This window comes from Palaemon carinicauda, chromosome 28 (assembly GCF_036898095.1).
Source record: "Palaemon carinicauda isolate YSFRI2023 chromosome 28, ASM3689809v2, whole genome shotgun sequence".
In the NCBI taxonomy this organism is placed as follows: domain Eukaryota; kingdom Metazoa; phylum Arthropoda; class Malacostraca; order Decapoda; family Palaemonidae; genus Palaemon; species Palaemon carinicauda.
This window is the reverse complement of record NC_090752.1, coordinates 48,854,253-48,881,511: the sequence shown is the minus strand read 5'-3', so window position 1 is coordinate 48,881,511 and position 27,259 is coordinate 48,854,253. Positions and strand designations below refer to the sequence as shown.

Below are 27,259 nucleotides of genomic sequence, written 5' to 3'. Positions count from 1 at the left end.
TCCTATGGTCTTCAAACGCCACTATCTAATGAACTTACAGGCTCTTAAATACCCAACAGTTGCAGCTGGGAGCCTTATCTCTCCCCAGTGATCTTTTGTTCTTCCTTTCATCCATCTCTTTTCTTCTCCCTCCTACCCGCCACTCGCACCACGACGCCGCTTCCTTGGTGGTTCGTTAGCCCTAGTTTATTACATATTAGGTTATTATGATTGTAACTATTATTGATTACCGTTTTTATAGGGTCGGGATATTCTTAGCCATGTCAGTTTTGTTGCATGTTTCCTCTGATACTCGGAGGCTTCCCTGTTTTCATGTTTGTTAACCTTACTCCCACTATGCCCTGTGGCTAGTTTGTGTTATGCCTTCTTACCTTAATTATTTATGATTTTCTTTATATGGTGTTGTTTCTCTCCCCTCATTAAATTGGTTGTTATTGTTGGGCTTGGAAGGCATTCTCTGGTACATTTTCACCGGGCGCCACAGGTCGACCCAGAAAAGGGATTTTGACGAAGGAAAAATCTATTTCTGGGGAGAGACCTGTGGCGCCCGGTGAAACCCTTCCCCTTTATTTTACACGATCCCACCCTTTCCTTTACAAGCCGTCATGGCCATTACAGAAGGATGTTGTTCAGATGGCACTCGCGTCGTAGCGTGGTGGTGTGGCGCTGGTGCTTGGCTAGGGCCTTTGTATCGGCCCATCCCTTTGACGAAGGAATTAACTAAATGGAAGACAACCTGTGAATAGTGGTTTTCACGCGCCTTTGCTTTATACACGACACCCAAAAGGTGCTCGCGCGAGGGTAGTAACCTCAGCATTCCATGCTTTTATCTTTCTCTGGTATAATTGGAAGGTTTTATCAGAAAAGATACATAAGAAGGACTCTTTTCACCGGGCGCCACAGGTCTCTCCCCAGAAATAGATTTTTCCTTCGTCAAAATCCCTTTTTTATGTACAGTATTAATTCAATTAGTTTAGTTTCTTGCTTAGTTCTGCATTAAACTTTTAAGCTCTATAACCAGTTTTTACATTATTTAAATTTGTAATTTTAAGGGCAAGTTTGGCAAAGTATCCTATGCCTCTTCTAATATTTAGTTTACAAATGCTTTTGTCTTAACCAGATGCATTTTATCCATTTTTTTTTTTTTTTTTGGCAAAAGTACTGAGCCAATAGGTATTACTGAGAAACTAAACATTAATAGTAGTTAAAATTTGCTTTCTGGGTCGACCTGTGACGCCCGGTGAAAAGAGTCCTTCTTTACACTTTTCTGATATAAATACTTCCAAATACAGTATACCAGAAAAATTTAAAGTATGGAATGCAGAGGTTACTACCCTCGCACGAACACCCAGTGGGCGTCGTGTATAAAGCAGGGGCGTGTGAAAACCACTATTCACAGGCTGTCTTCCATTTAGATAATTCCTTCATCAAAGGGAAGGGCCGTAACAGAAGCCCTAGCTACCTTACCTGCGCCACTCTACCGACGCCCGATGCTAGCGCCCTCTGATCAACATCCTTCTGTTGGACTTCGTAGGCGTAGTTTTGTTTTTTGTGTGGCGCTTGGTTTTTCACTATTTTTGTGTAATTTCATCATGACCGAGGCTCCTCTTGCGCCTGCACCAATGTTAAGTATGTACCATAGATTGTTTTGACAGGTTTGTTAGTACCGGGCTAGTGTTATCTCTGTTTATTTTAGTGTTTTTAGTGCATTCAGCTTTGGCCTTCCTCAGACGATGGCGGCCATTGTTCTTGTTTACGATTTTACGTTTAACTTGTTATGCCCGTTGGTACTCGTGTCATCTTAGGTTCATTATCCTTTATATTCGTAAGCCTTATGCCATTTATATTATTATATTTTGAACCGTATATATATTCAGTCTTGGTACTTTTTATCGCTTACGAGTCCATTGTCTGGTCAAACCAAGAATAGCGTTCGGGGCTTTGTTATAATTGAGTTATGCCGTTTGGCGGTATCATAATTTCGTCAATTTTCACACTTGTTCGTTCTCGTTTCGCTATTCTTCGTTCGTCTCTTTTTATTGTTTTTTATTGGTCATGGACTTTTATTTGTTTTTGATTTAAGGTTGGTTTTTTTTTGTTATAGTAACCACGAGAGAGAGAGGCTGGAGTTTCCGTTTTCTGTTCATATGGTCACGTGTCTCCCTCTCTCTCTCTCTTTTATGTTAGTTATACCTAGTACGAGAGCTGGAGTGCCCGTTTTCTGTTCATACAACCACGGGTTCTCTCTCTCTCTTCCCCTTGCGGGAATTACGCTTTGTTTTTATTTAAATGTTTATCTTGTGGTTACTTTTAGTGTACTTTGGGGCCAGTGTTTTTATAGGTCCTGTCGTGTGTGACACTCTTGTATTGGTTATTTGGATGGCCCTGAGTCATCATTAGTTCCCCTAGTTCCATCCTCTCCCCGCTACGGCCTTGGGAGCTGGATCTGAACCCCTATCCAACTCCGCCATGCTATGAACTGGGAACACGTACCTTTCTGTTATTCTGGTGCACTCCTCCGGTTGGGTTTCGGCCCCTCGGTATCTCTTGCACTTTACTCCGGCTTCGGCCCTCCCCACACGACTTATTCACCCTCCTCCTTCAGAGTTCTTATGTAGATCATTCTACTTGTTTATATAATGTAATGGGGGTATTTATTATTTCAAGGACCTACCATCGGATCTCCGGCATCCCCGGAGATCTTCCAATCGCTAGTCACTGTTCTTATGTAAGTACTACGAGCTCCGGCTCACTATAGATTACTCCGCCGCACTACGGAGTGAGTTCTCCTTCAGAGTTCTTACGTAGATCATTCTACTTGTTTATATGATGTAATGGGGGTATTTATTATTTCAAAGACCTACCATCGGATCTCCGGCATCCCCGGAGATCTTCTAATCACTAGTCACTGTTCTTATGTAATTACTATGAGCTCCGGCTCACTTACTATAGATTACTCCGTCACACTACGTAGTGGGTTCACTCGTTTATTTATTGTAGTATTTACAACGGAGCTTCGGCCCTTTTTCATGCGAACCTTAAATATCATAATTATTCTCACTCTTTATAACCTCTTTTGTTATATCAGAGTTCCCGAGAGCATACAGACTTATGTCTTCTTTTTATTACAGAAAGTTTGGTGTGCTGCCAAGGGTTGCTCCGCCTCCTTTAGTGATCCGGTAGGCCACGATGTCTGCCGGTCTCACGCTCCTTGTGCCATCCCCTTCGTCTGAGCCGGGCCAATCCCCTTACATGGTGTGGTTCCCGGAGGAATGCACGCTGTGTTATGACCTTACGTCAATCCTGTGGAATGACGATGTGAGTATTTTCAATTTTCATTGATATGGTGATAACATATTTTGTGTTGAATTACTTTCTTTTTCTGTAATATTGATATTTGATTCTATCGGGGTATTTTCCCTGTACGACCCAAGGTAAAGCCCCTATGCAATTACAAACCTAAGTCTCGTACTTCAGCTTCGCCAGTCTCTATATCTCCGGTCCCAGGACCCTCCAATACTCCCGACATCCCTATGGGATCCAGACCTCAACCTTCCAAGAAAGGAAAGTCCGCTAAGGCTAAGGCTTCGTCGGAGATCAGTTCCTCGGAGATCAGTTCCTCGGAACCCCCGTTGACAGAGATGATAAAAGAGATAGTGAAGACTCAGATACAACAACAATCTGGGGCAATAACAGAGCTGAAGGCTGTAGTGGCCAATCTAATCCGCGCGGGGAACCAGGTTGCACCTCCGGCAGCCCCAGATTCTTCTAAGTCGCCTCCTTTCGAGAAGAACAACCCAGGGAGGTTCGCTCACCATGCACCCTACATAGATGGTGCATTAACCCTAGAGGGATTAGGGACCCACCCTCTAGATGATCTTGAAATTTACCCTCCGGGGCTTCAGTTCCCCTTCAATGGCTTCGTCCAGCTGAAGGAACATGCTCTTGTTAGGAGGGATACAGTCCCTAAAGAGACTGTCATCTTCCCTAAGGAGCAAGCCCAAGCTGTCTGGGTTAGGACTCTTGCCGACTGGGGCTGCGTCAACTCCAAACTGACCCCCCCCCCCCCCCAAAAGGTTCCTATACAATTTTTACCACGACTCAATCCGTTCCGTCTCCTCTTACGGATAAAGTGGCCGAGTTGACCATCCAATCGGCCAAGGAGGGCTCCCCTGTGCCTGTCCTCAAGGAGATGGACCCCACCTCGCTGCTTCTTCCGGGCTCCTCCACCCTTTGGAAGGATGCCTCTGCTACCTTTTCGGTGAGTAAGCTCGACCCGGACTGCGCCTCATCTCTCTTCTCTAAGCAGCTCCCCTAGTTACTGGATCACCTTCTCAAGTCGGAGCTCGACGATAGAAACAGATTTGCTAGATCGATTCACACCATGATCTCGGCAGAGAAGTTACCCTCTCTATACCCGGATGAGTCTCTATTCCGGGTGTTTGCTAAGAACAACCTCCAAGCGTTCTGGTTCGACCTGCACGATTTCGGGACATCCCGGATAAACTGCAGGAAGTATGTTCTGGCGGAAGCGCCCATTAGGCATGAGCCAAATAGGCTCATAGCCGCCTCCTGTTGGGGCAAGACCCTGTTTCCACAGGAGGAAGTAGATAAGGTCTTACAGGACGCTGCTAGGGCTAACCAGAACTTACAAGCGAGATGGGGTCTTTCGACCAAAAGGAGTGTAGATTCAGGGAAGCAGTCTTTCTTCAAGAAGAGACAACGCTTCACCCCATACAAGACCAGCCGTGGTCAGTTCCGTCAAGGCCCTCACTCGTCAACAACTCCTACCTCTAAGACGGCTTCTCCGCATACAGCTCCTCCACCGCAGGTGGTCTACCTTCCTGATCCTCAGGGTAACCATCCTACCCCCATGGCTCCTTGGGTGCCCTCCCCGGCCTTCAGTCCAGCTTACGAACCCTCTAATACCTTTCGAGGATACTCTAGAGGCGGCAACAAAGGTAGAGGTCAGTTTCACCACCGCGGAGGGTCAAGAGCCAGGGGTCCTCGTGGAGGACAGGGGTCTATATTCACCCCCTCTCAATGAACGGAATCAGGTAGGAGGGAGACTATACCTCTTCCGGGACCAATGGACCTTCAGTCCTTGGGCCCACAGCATAGTATCAAAAGGCCTAGGCCAGAAATGGTCACAAGGGTCTCCACCTCCAGCAGTGACCTTCTTCCAGAAACCGACTCCAATCTTGGAGGAATACACCAAAGATTACTCAAGAAGGAGGCCATAAAGAGGGTACGGTCATTAAAATTTCAAGGGCGCCTGTTCACAGTCCCCAAGGAGAATTCGCCGGCGTTGAGAGTAGTCCTGGACTTGTCGAAACTGAATTCTTACATTCTTTGCGACAAGTTCCGTATGCTGAATGTCTCGCAGGTGCGGACCTTACTTCCCCGTGGGGCCGTCACCACCTCTATCGATCTTACAGACGGCTATTATCACGTCCCAGTAGCACGAACTTCTCCCCCTACCTCGGATTCCGCCTAGGCAAGAAGGCCTTCGCATTCAAAGTCATGCCCCTCGGTCTCAGCATAGCCCCCAGGATATTTGCAAAACTGGGGGGAGACAGTGCTCGAACAACTCTGGAACCAAGGGATCAAAGTGGTTGCCTATCTGGATAGTTGGCTAATCTGGGCACAGTCGATCCCAGAATGCAACAAAGCTACAGCCAAAGTGATCCAATTCCTCAGCAGGCTGGGTTTCAAGGTCAACTTACAAAAGTCTCGCCAGCAACCGGCAAGCAACTTCGAATGGTTAGGCATCCAATGGGACCTCACAAGTCACAGGCACTCTCTTCCTTCCAAGGTCAGAGAGATAGCGTCCAAGACAAAGAACTTCCTCAAACACAAACAGGTGTCCAGAAGAGCCTTGGAAAGAATCCTCGGCTTACTTCAATTTGCGTCGGTGACAGACCTCTTATTGAAAGTCAAACTCAAGACATGAACCGAGTTTGGTGAAAGAGAGCTACAATACATTTACGAGACAAGGTCTCATCGATCCCCTCAATCCTGAAAGAGAGACTCCGGCCATGGTCCAAACCGGAGAACCTTTCCAAATTGGTTCCTCTGCAATTCCCTCCTCCACAAGTGACGGTTCATACAGACGTGTGTCTGAGTGGTTGGGGGGGATATTACAACCAACAGATGTTTCAGGGGTCCTGGTCCCCCGCCATGAGACACTTCCACATCAATGCACTAGAAGCCATGGCAGTATTCCTGATCCTGAAGCGGCTCTCCCCGCCATGGTCCACTCATATCAGGATAGATTCAGACAGCACGGCAGTGGTGTACCGAATAAACAGAAGTGGATCAAAATCTCCCAACCTTAATCAAGTCGTGGTCACGATTTTCATCTTGGCAGTAGACAAGAACTGGTTCCTGTCGGCATCTCACCTGGCAGGAGTCCAGCATCTCACCTGGCAGGAGTCCAGAACGTGGTAGCGGACTCACTATCCAGGACGAAACCACTGGAGTCAGAATGGTCTCTGGACATGAATTCTTTCTGGCGGATTTCCAGGCTGGTTCCCGGTCTCCAGGTAGATCTATTCGCGACACAACTGAACCAGAGACTTCCTTGTTATGTGACCCCAAACCTGGACCCTCAGGCATATGCTATGAACGCATTAACCCTGGATTAGAACTGTTGGATGAAGATTTACCTTTTCCCTCCGGTGAATCTTCTGATGAAAGTCTTACACAAGGTACGCTCCTCCCAAGGGGCAGTGGCTTTAGTAGCACCGCACTGGCCAAAGAGCAGTTGGTTTCCACTCCTCCGCGAGTTGAAACTCCGTCCCTTCCGGATCCCATTCCCCAAGCTGACCCAATTAGTCCAAACTCACTGTCAGATTTCTCAATGATAGCCACAACCCTAACTTTGTGGATTTCATGAAGTTTGCAGCCCACAGGGACGAGAACATTGACCCAGAAAATGTCCTCTTCATAGAGTCAGACAAAAGGGACTCTACCATTAGACAGCACGATTCAGCTGTAAGAAATTAGCAGATTTCCTAAAGAAGTGAGGACATTCTCGCATGACTTCTAATATGGCCATATCATTCTTTAAGTCCCTATTTGACAAGGGCCTAGCAGCTAGCACTATAACTACGATTAAGTCAGCTCTGAAAAAGATCTTCCTCGTGGGTTTTCAATATTGACCTGGCAGATTCCTATTTCTCATCTATTCCGAAGGCATGCGTTAGGCTCAGGCCTTTGGTTCGCCCACAAAAGGACTCTTGGTCTCTGAAAGACATACTAAAGCTAGCTTCCGACACGGATAACGAATCCTGCTCCTACATCACTCTTCTTAGGGAGACCTTATTCCTAACGGCCTTGGCCTCAGGTGCTAGAATCTCAGAATTGGCAGCTCTCTCACGTAATCCTGAAAATATAGATTTCCTCCCGTCAGGCGAAGTACTACTTTCTCCAGACAGAGCTTTTCTAGCTAAAAACGAGAACCCGCAAGATAGGTGGTCCCCTTGGAAGATTATTCCTCTTCCCCAAGATACTACTGTGTCCAGTCACCACACTCAGGGCCTTTTTAGCTAGAACCGCCACCCGCTCGTATGGCCCGCTGTTTCTCAGAGAACAAGGAGGCACTGTTTCCATCCAAGGCATCAGGCAACAGACCCTGTACTTTATTAAGTAAGCTAACCCGGAATCATTTCCCCATGCTCGTGATATCCGGTCGGTAGCAACCTCCATCAATTACTTTCAAAACATGGACTTTGATGACCTTAACAAGTATACGGGTTGGAAATCTCCTATAGTTTTCAAATGCCACTATTTGGAGAATCTACAGGCCCTTAAATTCCCCACGGTTGTAGCAGGGAGTCTTATCTCCCCCCAATAATCTCTCTGCTCTTCCCTTTCATCCGTCTCTCTCCTTCTCCCATCTACCTGCCACTCCTGCCACGTTGCCGCTTTCCTGGGTGGGTCGTTTAGCCCTAGATTTATGTTACCATTACTTCATTACCCTGGTTATTACCTGTTAGTATGTTTAACCTTACCTTATTTTATTTCATGTTACCATTCTTTAGCCATGTAGGGGTCGAGTTTGTGTTTTGTTTCTCGGGATGATTCCCTGCATTTCATCTTGTTGTCACTCCATCTTTGGGATTCCTGTTTGGCTAATGTGTTATATTTTTAGTTGGCCTTCCTTAACATAGTATTTTTTTGTTGGTACATGGTGTTTGACTTTATCCCTTTTATTTGATAGTGTTTATTGGGCTTGGAAGGCATTCTCTGGTACATTTTCACCGGGCGTCACAGGTCGACCCAGAAAAGGGATTTTGACAAAGGAAAAATCTATTTCTGGGGAGATACCTGTGACGCCCGGTGAAACCCTTCCCTTACGTTGCCCCACCCTTTCCTTTCCAAGCCATAGTTCTTGCAGAAGGATGTAGATCAAAGGGGGCTAGCATCGGGCGTCGGTAGAGTGGCGCAGGTAAGGTAGCTAGGGCCTCTGTTACGGCCCTTCCCTATGATGAAGGAATTATCTAAATGGAAGACAGCCTGTGAATAGTGATTTTCACACGCCCCTGCTTTATACACGACGCCCACTGGGTGTTCGCGCGAGGGTAGTAACCTCTGCATTCCATACTTTAAATTTTTCTGGTATACTGTATTTGGAAGTATTTATATCAGAAAAGTGTAAAGAAGGACTTTCTTCACCAGGCGTCACAGGTATCTCCCCAGAAATAGATTTTTCCTTTGTCAAAATCCTTTTTTATAGCAGCAAAGGTACCAAAGCCATAGCTTTCTTTCTGAATTTAGGCACAAACTATTGCAGAATCAACTATGTGCATCACTGATTTGAATTCAAAGTTCATTTCCTTCTCTATAATTTCCCTCATTCTAGCTGCTACTTAGGCCTCATAGTTCAGTCCGGGGATGGATAACTGCTTGAGTGGTGCATGTCTAGATTTTGCCATTAGCAACCTGGAACAAAATCCACTGTCTGACAATTCTCACCGAATATAAATACATGCTCCATATGCAGAACTAGACTCAGCAGAGAAAATCACTAGCGTTGGTCTACTGATGGCACCTTCTACTTTGACACACCGAGGGAACTGAGAGACTGAAGCTCAAATAATATCCAGAAATAACTTGACCACTTATTCCTGATGGGGATGGGACCATTCGCCGCTGCCGATTCGCCGCCGACAGTTAGCCACCGCCCAGTTGCCTCCGATGCCATTTCCCCACTGCTGATTCGCCACCGGCAAAAGAATAAGTGCTCCCATTACGAGCATATGGGGCAATAGTTTTTTTATTTTGGGGGGGGCTAGAAAACTGAATATTTAATGATTTAATAATTTTATTGTTTAACAAGGTCGTTTGCTTAGATTGTTTACAAGCATAACAAGTCTGGTTACTTTTTATTTAAAAAAGAGTAAATATTTTCTTAATATTTTTATCAGTCTTCCTCAAGCCCTCAAAATGGTAACAGATATTCTTTCCAAACACGGAAAAGAGAAATTTCACCTCGATGGTTTTATTTACCTTTTTGATAAATCATCCAAGAGTGATCCAAGCATCAAATTTTGGCACTGCAAACAAAGAGGAAGATGCAATGGACGGATCCACACCAGGAATAGCAATGTGATAAAGAAAATAAATGAACACACTCATTTGGCCTCTGCCGCAAGTGTAAAAGTTGCTAAGGTAATATTAAATTTAAAGCTCTGTGCAGAAGAATCACAAGAAGTACCTAGTGTTCTTATGAATGAATGTATATCTGGATTGCCTTTATCAGTGCAAGCATTATTACCAACATTGGACAGCTTGAAGAAAATAATTAGTCGAAAAAGTAATATAAGCTTTGCGCCAGCAAATCCTACTGATCTTCTGCAGTTGGCCATTCCAACTGCATAGAAAATGTATAAACCTGATAACTTATCGGAAAAAAGGTTTCTTTTGGCTGATAGTGGTCCAGAAAGTAACCGAATCAATATATTTGTAAGAGAATCCTGGGTACATTATCTAGTAGAATCGACATTGTTTGTTGACGTTACATTCAACATAGATCCTATTTTATTCTCGCAAGTATATTGTATTTTGGGAAAAAACTTGTTCATTCAATTCTGTTTATCTTTCTAATAAATAAGCAACGTTCAACTTAACTACGCATGTTTGAAATGGTTAAATCATTGGTACCTAATCTAAGACCGGAGTGTATCCATTGTGACTTTGAACAAGCAGCTATTGGTGCTATGACAGAATGCTTTCCGGGAGTCCAAATAAGGGGTTTTTTTTTAATTTAGCACAAAGCATGCAAAGACATATAGCTGCTGTCGGAGCAACTAGGCAGTACAATAATAACCTGATTTTGCTTTAAAAGCCAGAATGATACTTGATTTGGCTTTTGTATCACATTGTGAACTTGACATTTACACAGAAGCACTTTCTGACTTTTTGCCTGAGGAACTCATGCCAATATTAGAGTGGTTGGAATATAATTATATTGGTATCTACAACAGGCACAGCAGACGCCGAAGGTCACCCTTTTATCCCCATGATGTATGGTCGCAATATGAAACTACTTTAAATGATGAAGATCGAACAAATAACCTCGCAGAAGCAGCTCATCACAGAATTCCTTTTGTACTTTGAGCTAACCACCCAACCATATGGAAATTTATAGAAACTCTAATGAAATTACAAAAAGGAAGAGATTTCTATATGGAACAACTGATAGCAGGACTCAGACCACCATTACAGCTGAAAAAATATGGAAGCGCTGATGAAAGAATAAAGAAGATTGTTCTCGAGTACAACAATGAAAGAGACGCTTTGGAATATCTCAAAGGAATAGCCCATAACTATCAAATGAACTAAAGTTTTTATTTTTTTTAGGTGCAAACCAATATAATTTTTTTACTTGTTCGTGAACAATAAAATGTTTGAATTACTTATAGCTTTTTTTACATAATAAAATGTTTAATTTTTATATTTATTTACACTTTGCTGTAGAATAGTTAAAACTGCCAAAATAAAAGAAAACTGCAGAGGGGGGAAAAAATAAATAGCTGTAGTTATGTTTCTGGTGGCGAAATGGTCCAAGTGGCGAAAAGCTGGTTGCGAACTGGCGGTGGCTAAACGTCGTCGGCAAATGAATGGTGGCGAATTGTCACCAACACTTCCTGATATCTGTTGACACTGCATTGTCCCAATCATGATGGCTAAAGTTTCCTTCAATCACCTCTGTAATAGAAATTATCTGTCTCATCATCAGTTTAGCTCTCTTAAAGTTACCAGACAAACTAGTCCCAAAGGATGATACTGAGATGCAATTTGACTTGACAACATTCTTCAAGTTAGATACTGGGTCACATTAACTATGAAATAGTCTGGTGCTAAGTTAGGTTCAGTATGCTTTGGAGAAAAATTTATTTTAACTTCATATACCAACCAGTCTCTTGAGAATCCATCACAATTCCTGAAACCTTTTTGTTTTCCCTTTTAGTCAATTTAACTTTGCAATTTTCAAGATTTTCATTGCTAGACAATCCAATGCTTTATTTTAAAACCTCAACGACCTGTAATGTTCAATTTGTTTCATTAGTTTATTTGCAGTCTATGCTATCACAGCTTCCCAATATGTCAACGTAGCTATTATCCACAATAATCTGTTGCTACTGGGTAGTCATCCTTACTCATTTCTGCAGTTAATTTCAAAGCAAGCATAGCAGTAGTTCCACTGGGCTCGTCTCCAAATGGGACACAAGTCAACACACAATGATCTGTCTTGACTTCAACCTTGAAATCATGATAAAGAAACCTATGACGATGTTGGTCAAATAAGGACAGAGATGGTGTTATACATTTTGGTTAAATCGCACAAATGCTACTTTGTTTTCTCGGAACCTTGCTAAAATGCCCAAAACAGAATTTAGCATGTCAGAACCCTTCGCCCACATTTCATTCCGAGAAAAATTCATAAACCTTGCCGAAGAATTGAACATTATCCGAAGGAGAGTAGAGCTAGTTAGGCTTAAGATCTTCAGTATGGGTTATGTAGAATATAGGTCACTTACAACTATACTGTATACTTCATCTTTGGATAGCCTCCTGGCTACCCCCTGTGCAATCATGTCATGAATTTGATTCTGATAGGACCTACACTAAAGTAGTCCTAACTTGGTCAATCTCTTTTTCCGTGGCAGTTAGCCTAGCTGTTGCAAGAGACACATCATTAGTTAATAGATTAGGATTTCTAATCCAGGGTTAAGCGACGCTCCATCTATTCTCGGCTGAATTAACGGTCTGATATTGGAGCCAATTCTTTCTTCTTTAAGGGTACAATTGCTTTGACCAGGAGTACAATTACTGCATTTACAACCAGAACACTTGGGGTGACAGGAAGTGCCCAGGCTCTCAATGCTGAAGTAATTATCCTACACGTCTTTAATGGTTTTCTTGGAAGCTGAAGTGATCTCATTGATGTCTGTAATATCTCTGATTAATTCTTACACCGACATTAGATTGATAATGGTGTGAAGTTAATTGTGGACAAAATCCTCTAACAACATAGCCAAATTGGTTCAAAACAAGTTATAGGTTCCCATTTGTCTCAATTACGTAGGCATAAGGCCACTAATCAATTCCTGTTAATAAATGTATTCCAAATGGTTTCGAGATGGTATAACCATTTAAACTAGAACAAACCACTAACAACTCTCGTGTCAACTTTCTCAACAGTAGTAGTTATTTCATCTATGTGTCCACCACAGGAACTTTATCCTCTTTAGAGGATACTGTCTGTTTTATTTCCAACTTGGTTATGGTTATCTGTTAACTCCTAATTCTTTGGCCTTTTGAAGAGTGATTAGCAAAACATTTCTACTGCTGTCCTATAGTATATTAATCTTTTTGTCAATACCTTAAGCCTCTCATCATTAATAAATGACCATCTGTAGACACCAAATTGCTAGTTAAATCAGTGATAGTAAGTGTATATAGAAGTGAGTGTAACCTTTTATAGTGTTCCCTACCACACTTTTTACCATTCACCATTACATCACAGAAACTGGCACCAGACAAATTGCAAAGCTTAGAAAAATGGCCCAAGTTAACACTTACAACATGCTTTGTTTCTGTTGAGCAAACTTATCATAAATAACCCTCTACCCCATGATACGTCTCCATGATACGTCTCCATGATACTAACACCATTTAAGACGACACTTGGGCAGCTAACCTTGACGTTGTGGCTAGACATTCTTTATCATTACACTCTGTTGCCCCTGAATGAATTTTTCATTGAGGGTATCTCGCATTTTCACTTGTATTGTCGCGTGTAACTTATTTTGTACTACTTTTAATGAAGCTGTGTACCGCAAATCACTTTCAAGATACTTGCACACTTTCCTTTCTTTTAACAAAAATTGAAGTAAATTTTCAAAAAGAGATTTAGTTTCCTACCTTTTACGCCTTTACTACCCAATTGTGTTTCAAAGTGGGAGGAATAAGATGCTCCGCCAATGTCTTAATAGAGGTGGTTTTAATATCAGGTTCTAGACTTATTTGTCCCATATCCAGCCATGCATGTTCAACCACCTTTATTATGTGAATTAACTTCTTTGAGTCTCTGTCGTGCAGTGGCTTAAGGCTTTTAATTTCACTTGCAATAGCCTCGGTTAGCTTACAAGGATTACCGTACTTATCATCAAGGCGTTGGAACATCTCATCAAATTCTTCTACCCCTTCCACGCAAGCCAGTGCTTCTCCACTCAAACATTTTTTTAAATGCATAGGTATCTTGCTCATAAACAGGGACAATCAACCTCATATAATCCATCTTAAGTGCCATAATTTCTCATATCGCTAGAAAATTCAGGCGGGTCGAGACTTTTTACTTTGATAAGTTTCCATCTTGCTTTGACTTTCGGCTCATCTTTTTATAATCAAGAACACGAGTTCAGATTTGGTTCTTTTGCTCTCAAAAATATGCATCTGCTTCATAACACCAATTACGGAGTTAACCAACACACCCCCTTGGTGCAAGATCCGCCCATCTTGGTAAAAAGACATTTTTTTTTAACACCAGTCAAAATCCTATAATTTGTGTAAATTTGTGTTGACTCGTAATCACTTTGACAATGAGTTCAATCATACTGAAAAATATTCAGACAATATAAACAATCGTACATGTTAGGTTACACTAAACCAACTAATACCCACCTCATATTGGGGAAAATGATAGTGACCATCGCCACCACAAACCTCAACCAGTATGTCTGAAGTTAGCCACCGTTCTGGCCACCTTCACCAGTAGTCTCTAACGTGCTTGTGCAAACAAATTAATTTTAACATGCACCAACTACATTAACCAAACATAGACAATCGTTAATACCTATCATTATAAAATTATAATGATACAGTATTGATACTGTAGCATCTGGTCTTGAGAGGGTAGCCTCTCAACCAGGCACTCTAACCACTTTTCAGCTCCTGTTATCCTGCTCTGGGCCTCCCCATTCCACACCGTGCAGAAAGACACTCGCTGAACCAGCCCTAACGGGTTCTGGGTACGAGTCTGCTAAAAAAGCATAGCAGATATGGAGTAAAGTTTTACTCCCATATTATTTCAGTCAGGTGTTAAGGGTAGTAATGACTGAAATAATTCCAATAGGGCTAGAAAGGGACAAGTAAGGTCATGGCTGATTGCACCTTCTAGTCTTCTTGTGTGGATCAAATCATCCTTGCGATCTACTGCAGGGTACAATAGTTCATCAGGGAGGGTTGTGAGGGGGAGGGCAGTTTACAGCTACTTGATGGAAGTTCAGGGAACATTCTAACTTTTCATTCCTCTGTGGATCAGGAATGTGGTAGGGATGTGTTCAAAAGAACACCCTGTTGTATTCTGTGTTTAAGAAGGTTGAAGCCCAGGTCCTCTTATGTACCAGATGGGTCACCAGTCATGCCTCTTGCATTTTCTTGTTCTTGGACCTAAGAAGGTGCAGTCAGAGCAATCTGCCTTCATGAGGGCAGCTAGGAAGTTCACTCTTGAGGTTGGGGACAACATCCAAAGGTTGGCAGAAGGAAAAGATTCTTAGTTCCTTCTGAAAGATGATAGCCTTCATCCAAGAGGCTCTTGTAGAGTTGTAGATGATTGCAATGCTGCAACCTAAAGAGTTCCAGTTGGTGTCTTGAGAATTCTAGAGGGGACACAACAAGGAAAGAAATAAGATTCCATGCTGGTCGACAAAATTCCTCAAACAGGGGTTCAGTCACAAAGAAGTTGAAGTATGCAAAAGGTAACAAGCATTCCTTTTATGTTTCAGACTTTAGCCAAAAGCCGAAGACTTGCTTGGCTATAGGAGTGGATCCACCAGCTCAGGCACCAGTACTTCCCAACTCTTTGTGGGAGGAGATGACTAACCTCCAGAATCATCACCAATTGGGTTGAGTGTTATCTTTGGATGACTGCACCGAGCTCAAACAGTCTAAAGAGAACAGTTCAGGAAAACCTGAACATGATTGGTTTTCTCTCAATTAGGAACTTTTGGAACTATACAAATCTTTTTGCAATAAGTTGGCCAATTCTATAAACCCCTGCAAGTCGTCCATGATTGGCAAGGAAGGACGTTTTGTCTAGCGTCCTTCTGACATTAGAATTGTCAAGGGCTTCACTTCTTTTTGCATAGCAGCTGTGCAAAGATCTGTCTCACTTCATCCCTTGAAAAGGGTCGCTTCAAAGTCGAATACGAGGGAAGACTAGTCTGTCATTTCTTTTACAGACTGTGGCCTAAGCACAACAGCTTACCCAGCCCAAACAAATGCCCGGCAGTCCTTGATCATAGATGAGGAGGGACAGGCTTGCCACAGCTTTCTACAAATATGAAACGTAGGTTGTTGCCAAGGACCAGGAATCTTGTCCTCTCGTCCTTTTATGACTAACAACAACCTCGGCTGTCTACCAGCCCAATGTTGGGAAGTAGGGAACAGATAGGATCTAAGACTGTATTTTTTTTGGTCCATAGGAATTACAGCTGTTGTGTGGGAAGGTTGGGGCTGCATACCACAACACTTTTTTTTGTCAAGGTTATAAGGTGTGGGTACAGGATTTCCTTCAGCCAACCTCCACCCCTATTGAGCAGTCCTGTAGCAGCATTTGACCCTTACCAATAAAGGGATTTTGACGAAGGAAAAATCTATTTCTGGGGAGAGACCTGTGACGCCCGGTGAAAAGGGTCCTTCTTTACACTTTTCTAATATAAATCTTCCAAATATACTAGAGAAAGATAAAAGCATGGAATGCAGAGGTTACAACCCTCGCGCGATCACCCTGTTGGTGTCGTGTATTTAACAAGGGCGTGTGAAAACCACTATTCACAGGCTGTCTTCCATTTAGATAATCCCTTCATCAAAGGAGAGGGCCGTGACAGGCCCTAGAGAATACCGTTGGGCTACCCCACCGACACCTACAACTCGCGCTCTCCAGGTCATCCTTCTGTTTTGGACTTGCCCGCAAAGTTGATAAGTGTTTTGCCCAGTGTTTTTCGAAAGGGAGGAAGAGCTCATCAATTGTAATTTGGAAAACTGGGAAGAAAGGGAGAGATAGAATTCTTTGCCCAAGTCCTTTGGTGGGTGTCAATAGCCTTATGTTTGTCATCAAAAAGCATCCTCCTTTTGGAGAACCTCTCGTCTAAACCCTTTTGTAACCATTTATTTCTAAATGGAGACTTATAGGTTGGTCCTTTTGGCAATACAATGATTTGGCTGGTTCTTGCTCACCCTGAAAGACTCATACCCCAAAGTTCCCATCTATCCTTGGTCTTGACACACAGGTTTTGCTGGGGACAGGTGGTATGGCACTTCAAAGCTCCGCTTTGGTCTGATGACTGCACCACAGTTCTTCAGTTATCTGATGGCACCAGTGGGATCAGCCCTCCGCTAGAGGTGTAAGGATGATGATAATACTTGGATGAATGGCATTTCCTGATGAGCTTGGAACAGGAAGCCATACACACGAGGGACGTAGTCCTGAGATTCTGGTACAAACTGGGCATCCAGAGAAGTCTGTCCTAGTCCCCAGCATGTTCAATCTATCTGTGAAGAACTGAATACTGATTTTGAAAACTTCACCTTCCCGACCTAAGATTGCATCCCAACGTTATAGGAATGCATTTCACTTGTCAATTGACAAAGGCATCTCCAGCTAAGCTGTGGAGGAGAATTGTTTGCCTCCTGTCATCTCTTATCCTGTTGGTTCCCAGAGGGAGGAGGAGAGACTGACCAATGCAACACCAGCTCCACAAACTTTTGGGTCAAGAGTGTTGTCCTTTTCCGCTTCAATGGATATACAATTCAACAGAACTGGTGGGCAGATTCAGTGAACCTGTAAAAGAAAGGTCTCCCCCCTCTCCTTGATATCTACAGTATATCATGCTGTTTTTTTACACTGAAGAATTTGGGTGGAGAGGTTCAATAGGCAACCTGTTTGTGGTTGGGACATGAATGACACAGGAATCCAAGGAATCTGTTGAAAGAACCTCTGGGCCATCCAGGTGGGCCACTTAAATCTGTGCTCAGTCTTTTCCGACAATTCTATGATTATTTCTCGTCTAAGGTAGGAGGGAAGAGGTCACAGACATTGGATGACCTCGCACAAGAGGTTCAGGCATGGGCAGAGGTAAATAACTGAACACATGCCAGTTAATCATGGGCAAGGCAAATATGACTGCTGACTCTGTCGAAGGGACTAAATCCTGAACCCTGAATGAACTATGCACCAACAAGTGTCAGAAGACTTTAATTCATCAGGGATAGGTATCGGACAGGACCTCGTCAAATCTCGACACATTTTTCATCTTTGATCACAACCTCTTCAACTGACTACATGGAGGCTAATCACAGATTTGTCAGAGCTCTGGGCATCTTCACGCAGGTGGCCTGAGTTCCCTTCACTTAGACGTCTTAGAGGTTTTCCACTCTAGTGAACTACCAGTTCATGTGGAAGATATTCAAGTGGTGGTGTAAGGAATCTAATTTCAAACCTGACCGTTCCTGCCATCCGAGGATGCAGAGCTATGCTATCTTTAGTATTCAGAATTGCTTTTAGGGAGATGTTAGAGGACCCATCATTTTAGATAGTGTTAGTTCTTAGAAAGGTGATTTAATTCAAACTTCATGAGGCTTGGATGTGGTTCTCAAGGCTTTAACTAAAGTGCTGTATGATCCACCACTATTATAAGCAGATCTTCCAACCATATACAGTATATGAAAGTGCTTTTTCATGTGCCTTAGCAACTGCAATGAGTTAGTGAATTGCAGGCAACATAAATTTGATTGGCTTAGAAGGGTAAGGATTTTATTTACTTACCAGTATTCAAAGCGATGAAGTTGTACAGTAATCCTCTTACTGTGAAATTCATTCTGAGACAGTGGATAGAGAGAACAGACACTTCCTGTGCCACCCAGTAAGAGCTCTTCGTTACTACTTGGACAAGACCAAGACAATCCAGCTGCATTCTAGGTGGCTTTTCTTCTCTCCTAAACTCCAAACAAGGCCTTGGCTAGGAATGTTTAGGCCTGCCTTCCTGAAACAGGTCGTTGAGCAGGTGTCGGGGCTTTGCCCACTTAATCATCTCGGGGCATCAGGAGCCCACAGTACTAGGGGTATGGTTACTTGTGCAACCAACATGTTTGTTTTTCATACTAAAGGCTGCTATATGGAGGTCCCCGTATTTGAAGGTATATAGGACACTTTTTTTTCATCCAAATCTTGGCTGAAAAAATTGCCCTGCGTCATACATTCTACATGAAGTTTGAGACCTCTTGTAGGCCGGGGCTAATCTTATCTCAGACGCTCACTAACACACCTTACGCTTGGTACTTTTACTTGCCCTAAACTCTCTGCATCTTTATTTTATTTTTATTGCTGGTAGTATTGTATTATTACTGGTGCTTTAAAAATTAATTTGTAAAAAAGTAATCTAATCTGAAGTGCTGACTTTTGTCTTTATTAAAATCGGCTGATAAGCGTTCTGACTTATTGGTAATGCCATCTGTTGGCCTGGAATAAAACTACAGTATGATTGTTGTCAGCGCTGCCTGCCAGATGTAGGACCCAGTGCCGTACGACCTTACAACATTTTCCATGAATTGTAGATTTTCTCATGATTGTACGTGTTGAAGCCTTATTGATCAACAATTGATTACTAAGTACGGTATCTGGTAACCCTGATCATTGCCAGTTCCTTTTGTTTACTTGTATATTTAAGTGTAGTGGCAGAATGCTTTTATGAAAGGGGTTCTACTTTAACTTACTATTTGCTTTATGCACTGCTGGCATTGTTTGTGTCCAATTTTTTATTATTGTGATTGCTATGCATGCTTATAATAACAGTTTGCTTAATTCTTGCTATTGAGATGTCTTGTGTATGCTTTTTACTTGTCTATACTGCCAAATTGCTTTTATCATTACTAATTCTATTATTATACTAATACTATCATCATTATTATCAATTCTATTATTTCTTACTATTTGAGATGTCTTGTGTAAATACACTAAAAACTCTTTTCCTGAATCTCTGGTTGAAATGAGGGTGCGTCTTACATGCTGTCAAATACAGTATGTCACTTCCCTAGATGTAGTTAGTATATGATGATGCGGGCAGTCATTGTTTAACCACTGTGATCACTGTTCCCTCTACACAGAAGTCGGCTGGTAGGCAGAACAAGAGATGTCTTACATTATATATTCACTGATGATTGAACCCTCAACAGAAGTGACCCTTTGAATGGTAGAAGTCATTCAGTGCAAGTCCTCTCGCATTAACAATAGAACCTCTTTAATGGAAGTGACATCTTGAAGCAACGAGATTTTTTTAATGCACAGAGCAATGTTGTACCACCATTCAAACCCTTTATCAGAAGTGACACCTTGTAGGGTTTAGATTGTAGAGTACAGGACCTCTCTCCAATGTCTCAAGTTTCCAAAACATGACCGGCCAGATGGAAGAGTACCACTACACCTGTGGCTTCATCAACAGAGCCATTGTAGAGGATTCCTAGACAGTAGCTCCCTGTGGAATTTGCCCTGACATGGCGACTAATGACAAACTTGATGAACATGCTGTGAAAATAAATATGGTAAGCTAACAGTACAGACAACCTTCCTAGCTTCATACTGATCTGTGCCCCCCATCCTACTGAAGAGCATTGCCAGATGTTGATTGTGCAGTTGAGTATTAGAACTTTGTACTGTAGTTTTCAATTCAAATGAGTTTTACAATAATTGGGCAATCATCAATGCACTCTCAACTACCCCACTACAATATCAATAATCAAAGCAGGAACAGGTCTTCCCTACACTTGCTGAAGATAAGTTTCCTTTGTGTGCAAAAACAATCTCTCAAGTCCCAAATGCTCTTGGTTGCCTCTCATTGCTCTATTGCACTTCAGGTTACTCTTTAACTCAAAATTTGAGCTAGCAGATCACGCCCCAAAAAAATATTACGACTAAAACAAACTTTAATGCATGATAACTAGCAAATGACATGCATAGACAACTATTAGGTGTATGTTAGCACTGAGTACCCTGCTTCTCATAAGTCCTGCCATGAATGTGGATGTCATGAGATTAAGGTGATAAGATTGTGGCAGGCATAGCTATTTCTTTGTGTTCGATCTATCGAAATCCAGACGTGGATGATTCTATTTTCGATTCTTCTTATCAATATGGCTAAGTATTGTCTTTGGTGATTTCAGTGCTCACCATAGGGAGGGGTTAAATTCTGTTCCTTCTTCCTGATGGCTTAAGAGCATAAGACTTTGCCTCTGAATCAGGCTGTAAGCAAATCATAGTGAAGCTACTCACAGGACAGGCAACTGTTTGGACCTTGTATACACTGACACCTTTGGCATTATAACAGGTAAGGTTGGTTCTCCAGTGGAGATATCTGATCGTGCCTTGATTTCATTAGCAGTGAAGACTGAGCAGCTTGTCCCTGATACAGTATATCATACTCGTGTATGATTTATACGAAATCGCAAGCAGAATGTAATGGGTTTTTGAGTGATCTTTTGGTCTTGAATTGGTCACAATTCTATAGTAGTGTGGATCCTGATGTCTTTTTGAATGAGAATATAGTCAACATAATTGACAGGCATATCCCTTCTAGTGTGCTAAGGTACTGCGTGAAGGACTATCCATGGTTCAATGATGAATGAAGACTCGCTTATTTGGAGAACCTGGTGGCTTATCATCTTTGGAGGGGTAAGAGATCAGATTTGACTTTGAATAACTATCTTCAGCTTAGAGTGTTTGCTCAGAGTTTATCCTTCAACTGATAAGGAATACAATTTAACCATGGGAGAAATCCTTTCTGGTACAACCCGGGAACGTGAGTGGTGGAGGCTAAACTAACTAGTTTAGCTTTTTGATCTCGTGAAATTAAAGAGCTCTTGATGAATCTTGAGGCCTATGGAGGTGTAGAACTAAATGGTATTTTTCCTTTGTTTTTTATAAAGAATGCATATTTCTTAGCTCTAAAGTTATTTTGCTCAAGTTAGCAAGTAGTGGAGCTTTTAGCACTTGTTGAAGATTTGATAATGTTACTCCAAAATGTTAGTGTGTTTGTGGTAGCTAAAGTCAAACTGATTACCGCCCAATTTCCATAATTCCCACATCTAAAGTTTTTGAACATCTTTTGGCAAAATGACTTAATAGGTTTGCTAAAGGTAATCATCTAGTCCTTAGTTTGCAATTTGGTTTTCGTCAAGGCTTTGGAGCATGTGATGCCCTTCTTATAATCTCCAATACTGCAGAAATCCCTAGATTGTGGTCAGGAAATTCGTATGATTGGCCTTAATTTTAGTGCTGCCTTTGACAGTGTTAATCATGAGGCCCTTGTTTTCAAACTCACAGTTGGGAGTGGGTGGGTTGCTTCTTAGCATCATTATTGAATTTTTAAGTAATTGATCGCCAAGAGTTGTTGATGGGCATCATAGTGAGTATAGGAATGTAATACCTAGTGTGCCTCAAGGTAGTGTTCTTGGCCCATTACCTTTCATACTATATACCCATGACATGCGGTTTGACCTAGAGAACAAGCTTGTTGCGTATGCAGATGATGCTACACTTTGCATCAATTCCATCTCCTGAATGTAGATCTGGGGTTGTTGAATCCCTTAATTGAGATCTTGCTAAAATGAGTGCATGGTGCAAATTATGGGGCATGAGGTTGAGTCCTAACAAAACTCAAAGTATGATTGTTAGTAGGTCAAGGATAATAGCTCCTTAACATCTGGATCTCTGCATTGATAATGTTTCTTTAACTATGTATGACTTTTAAAATTTTAGCTTTAATTCTCGACAGCAAATTTACTTTTTGAGAAACACATTAGGTCTCTCTTCTTCCATTGCACTAAAAAATTGGCTCATTGAGATAGTCTTTTAAGATTTTTGGTAATCAATCAATTTGAAGTTTTAATTCTTTCTACCTTGTTTAGAGTATTGTTCTCCTGGCTGGTCTTCACCTGCCGTTTCTCATCTTAATTTGTTGGACAGGAAGTTACGGTCTATTGAATTTTATATTCCTGATCTAGATATTGATCTCTGGCACCGCCGATCAATTAGTTTGTTATGCATGTTGCTTAATACTTTTCATAAATCTGACCCTTTACATTTAGATCTTCCTGGACAGTTCCATCCTGCTCTTAATACTATAGATAGTGTTCTAATGGTTAGGCCTTCTCCATCATTAGGCTGAATACTACACAGTATTCTAGAAGTTTTATTCTAGCTGTTAAAATGATCTTACTAGTCAGGTAACTGAATCTGTGGAACTTCAAAAGTGCAAACTTGCAGCAAATGTTTTTATGCTGAACAGATTGACATACCTAAGTCATTTTATAGTTTATATATGAAATATCTGTGTTGATTATTACTGTTTTTAAAATATTTTATTTTGTTGACGGTAATTCTCTTGTAATATCACTCACAGAAATATTATATAGTAGGAAGCTGCCTAAAGGAACTTCCATCAGGACATGGCTATCTCCCCCAAAAATAGATTTTTCCTACATCAAAATCCGTTTTATTTTGATTGTTCATTATTTCCCTTATCTTTTATTTCCTTATTACATTTCCTCACTGGGCTATATTACCCTGTTGGACCCCATGGGCTTATAGCATCTTGCTTTCCAACTAGGATTGTAGCTCAGCTAGTAATAATAATAATACTTGTGAAATACCACATTCATTTCATTGACGGAATCAAAGTTCTATTACTAATTAACATGAATATTTACCTTATATCTACTTACATCTTATATCATTTGGGACTTGGTGTGTATATTATACTTGGGTAAATGGATTAATGTAAGTAGTATATTAGATTACAGGAAAGTTGCTGCAGTAAGGTTCATCAGATGTTAATTGTGCAGGGGAGTATTAGAAAACTAATTTTAGATTAATATTTGCATAAAAATCTCCATATGTAACGACTGTAGAAGTGTTAACTTTGCTTTGTATAGCACATTGATTTATAGTTGTCGAAAAAACACTAAAGGGCATTAGGAGTAAAATCTTAGTGTTAAACATAAGGCCACCTGAGTAAGAAAGCTAGAAAAACTTTGGGGTTAACTTTTAATCTAATTAAAGTTAATTTTTAGTGACAATTTAATCATATGGTATTTGCCATAATAACAAAAAGGAAACTACAGTAGTATTTACCAATACAGTACATGGTTAGTCAAGTAAATTTATTTTTCTGCTGTTTACTACTAGAATAAAGCAGGTTGTTAAAAAATAAAGCCTGAATCTCTATTTAGCGGAGAGAATGAACGTTTGGTTTTGCATTGGTGTGAGTACTAGATATACGGTATAAAATTTTATGGTGGGACAGTCTTATAATTTTATATTTTTCAGGGACTGCTGGAGATTGCTGGAATGATAATGTTGAAGACTGAAGACTTTACTCGACTTTCCCGTTTATTGATATGCCTATTACCACTTTCTGACGAAAACAGCACCTGTGATTCCCAGTGATTACCCAGTGGCAATAACAAAAGACTCCTAAGCTCGGTGTCCACCTTGCGATCATTGGAACAAAATAAACAAAAAACCTACAGGCTGGAACGTATGACACCTTATAAAAGGCAACAATTTGAACAGAAAAAAATAATCTTTCCAAAGGAAAAATAAAATTACAATGGTAGAAAATAGTCCTACAATATTGAATGAGACTTTACCAGCAATAACCAGCCAAAGTAAATGAGAAAAAATAAACTTTCACATGTTGGACACTCATATCAATACTAAGTCACCAGGAACAGTTTATTCAGTAAGCCCCCACATTAAGATCGAAGATATGAAATAAAAAATTCTTTTTCAAATACTATCCTATCTTGTTTTTGGACTCAAGCCATGTCGTCCTGATGGAAGGTTCCTTTAGGCAGCTTTCCAAGGGATATTTAGCTACAGTGATACTCACAGAGAATTGACCATAGGTCTCCAGAATTCTAACTCCTGGCACAAGTATCCTTAAAGATTTTCTTCAGGATATCGCATAATATCGGGACGTAATTCTTGATACGACACATGGCAATCTTCACCCCGAATAGAGTTTTCGCTCTGAGGGGGAAGAGTGGCGGAATTGAAGGGGAGCCATCAGCAAGGTTACCCGGTGGATCCCCTTCCTGTACTACTACAGGGCCCAATATGGCTACCCATTCCTTGTAGCAATAAAGCATGGTGGCTACAGATAGAGTAGTTTCGGGTGGGGATTGTTACGTATGTACACTCCTTTTCTTTGAAAAGGAAGGTGGGTACATCAGGACGACATGGCCATCTCACCCAAAAATAGATTTTTTGCTTTGCCTCAAAATCCGTTTTTTGGGCTCAAGCCATGTCATCCTGATAGAAGCTTACCAGAGAATTACTTGAAAGTACTGTATCTGTGGGTTTGTACAAGTGCCTTAACCTTGAGTCAGCTTCTATATGGTCACCCAGACCACATAAATATATGACGGAACCGTTATTCGTCATATCCACTAAACTTGGAAAAATCTTAGGGCTTCCTGCCCCCTGTAGGGAATTGTCATCGTTGACTATAGAAGCGACAAGGTTTGTATATATGTTGGAACAAATGTCATTATCTTTCAATAATTATGTTCACACGTATATGCACCTTCAAGTATTTACCTTATTTTTAGGAAAATAAGTAAGAACTGTCTAATTTTATTCAGCTACTATGGGGCGAATAAGACACAAATACAATTTCATCATTTATTTGTATAGACAACATAAATGTAACAATAAATGTTTCCTGTAAAACCATTCCTTCTTTCAGCACCATCTTGACATTTGTTTGGAGTTTTTTCTGTTTTCATAGCTTTTTTGAGTGGGTTTGGGATCGTGGAAGCTTCGAATTCTTCCTCATCGACTAAGTTGTGTACCCTTTTCTTTTGTGTTGGAGAATTTCGTATCTTCATCCCGTTATTTTTAGATTTGCTTTTTTATTGCCTGAGGGTGGCGCGTTGTTGGCGCCAGCGACTCCTGTATCCAGATCTGAGCAATTCTTGGCTTCCTGGCAGGCTTTTACAGCCATCGTTATCTTCAGGGCTAACACCCCCCTCCCTTTTCATGATTTAATGATAATTACCAGGTCTTGGCAGGTTTCCTTATTTACTGCCTTTCATTCCTGTGTCTTACTCCCTGATTATGGACTTTTCCTTATAGGATCGTCCCCTTTATCCTTGTTGACTGGACAATGCCTTTGCCGTGTTGTCGACAAGCTTGGGATGTTGAAAGGTCAGTTCATTTTGCCATGGTTGCTAGGAATAGCTGCCACCTTAAGGCTACTGCCGCCTCGGGGGCAGTTGCTGCTGGCTTAGGCAGGATGATAAGTGAATTTGCCACCTTAGGTTGTCTAATAGACAGACTTTTGGGGTACTGGTGTTCCACTGATGTGACACTTTCCTCCAATTTTCTACCACACTGTCCTTGATAGTTATTCAGGAATCTCTAAAGCTTTCGGGGCTGTTTGACATGTCTCCACTGTTGTGTAGCTGTAGCCATAATGTTTTTGGTAGAAATTTTTACTCTAGAAGTATTTTATCATATTTCCCTTGTATATTTATTTATATACTGTTAAGATAGAAAATTTTTTAATGACTTGCACTTAATGAAATTTTCTTTCTTTATTGGTTGCTGGAGTGTTTGACGGTAACCTGTACTAGGTGGGTCAAATTGCCCTGTGGCCACAAGACCTGTCGGAAGCATGCAGACTCATGTTTCCAAAGGGTCATTTGCAATTTGGGAACCTTCCAACTGCAATACTTGCAAGGCCCTAATAGACACTGGCCTCTACGCTACCAGCGTTTTCTAGGATAAGAAAGCGCTGTGTCGGAAGACCATTCGTCACTGGGTTGGAGGCTTTCAGAAGGTCTCAACATGGTGCCCCTTATCTTCCATTGAACTTGAGGACCTCCTCTTTCCCAAGGCCGAAGTGACTGCTGTTTTTGGTCACCAGTTACTGACGGTTCAACTCCCGCCAGTACCATTAGATCATGCGGATGATGATCAGGTAGCTCTACAGGTGATGAGCTTGACGCCGAAAACATGTTGACACCTTTGGTGACGTCAGAGAGGGAGAGAATCCTACTGACCACGGAAGCCTCTGAAGAGTCACTGGGTGTCCATCAGGTGTGTGCAGTATCCAGTACTACTACAGCTTGTTATCCCATTCCTGGGTCTAAGGCCCCTGCATCTACTTCGACCCCTGCTCCTAGTTCGAACCCTGCTCCCACACCAAATAAATCTTTGTTTCCAGGTCAATTTGAGTTTATGGCATCCATGAAGGCATGAATGAAAAAATTACATGCCAAACATAAATGTGCTCAAGCGTCTCAAGAGGTAAAGATAGCTTTTCAGCAGCACCTACATCTTGGGGTCTGCCAGCTTCGAGCCTTCCTGATTGCTCAGCTAAGAATCCTTAGTCTTATGCTGAGCATAAGGGTTTGAGTGAAGGGTACCTCCACATTGGAGAAGGTGTGGGTTCTAAGCCGGTCTCAGAGTCTGAATTCTTCCCCTTGAGTTACCCTTACTGCTATGTAAGGCTTAACTTGGAAGCGTCCATTAGGGATGATACGATCCCTTAAAAAACTATCATCCTGGACCACAGCAAGGCTCTGTCCCTATTGGTTAAGGAGCTCAAAACGGCCGAATTTACTAAAGCCCAACTTTGTTTTTGGCAGGAAGCAGGCCACCTTCATTCCTCCCAAGGATACTGTCTTT

The 27,259-nt window shown here is 41.7% G+C and overlaps 1 long non-coding RNA gene across 1 annotated transcript in view; it reads left to right on the top strand.

Moving 5' to 3' along the window:
• The window catches only part of LOC137621571 (uncharacterized), a 40,982-nt gene extending 16,597 nt beyond the window's left edge, over nt 1-24,385 (top strand). The window contains exon 2 of the long non-coding RNA XR_011040254.1: nt 23,891-24,385. This is a non-coding gene — a long non-coding RNA (uncharacterized lncRNA). The remainder of the gene's footprint in view (nt 1-23,890) is intronic.
• The last annotated feature ends 2,874 nt before the right edge of the window (nt 24,386-27,259 follow it).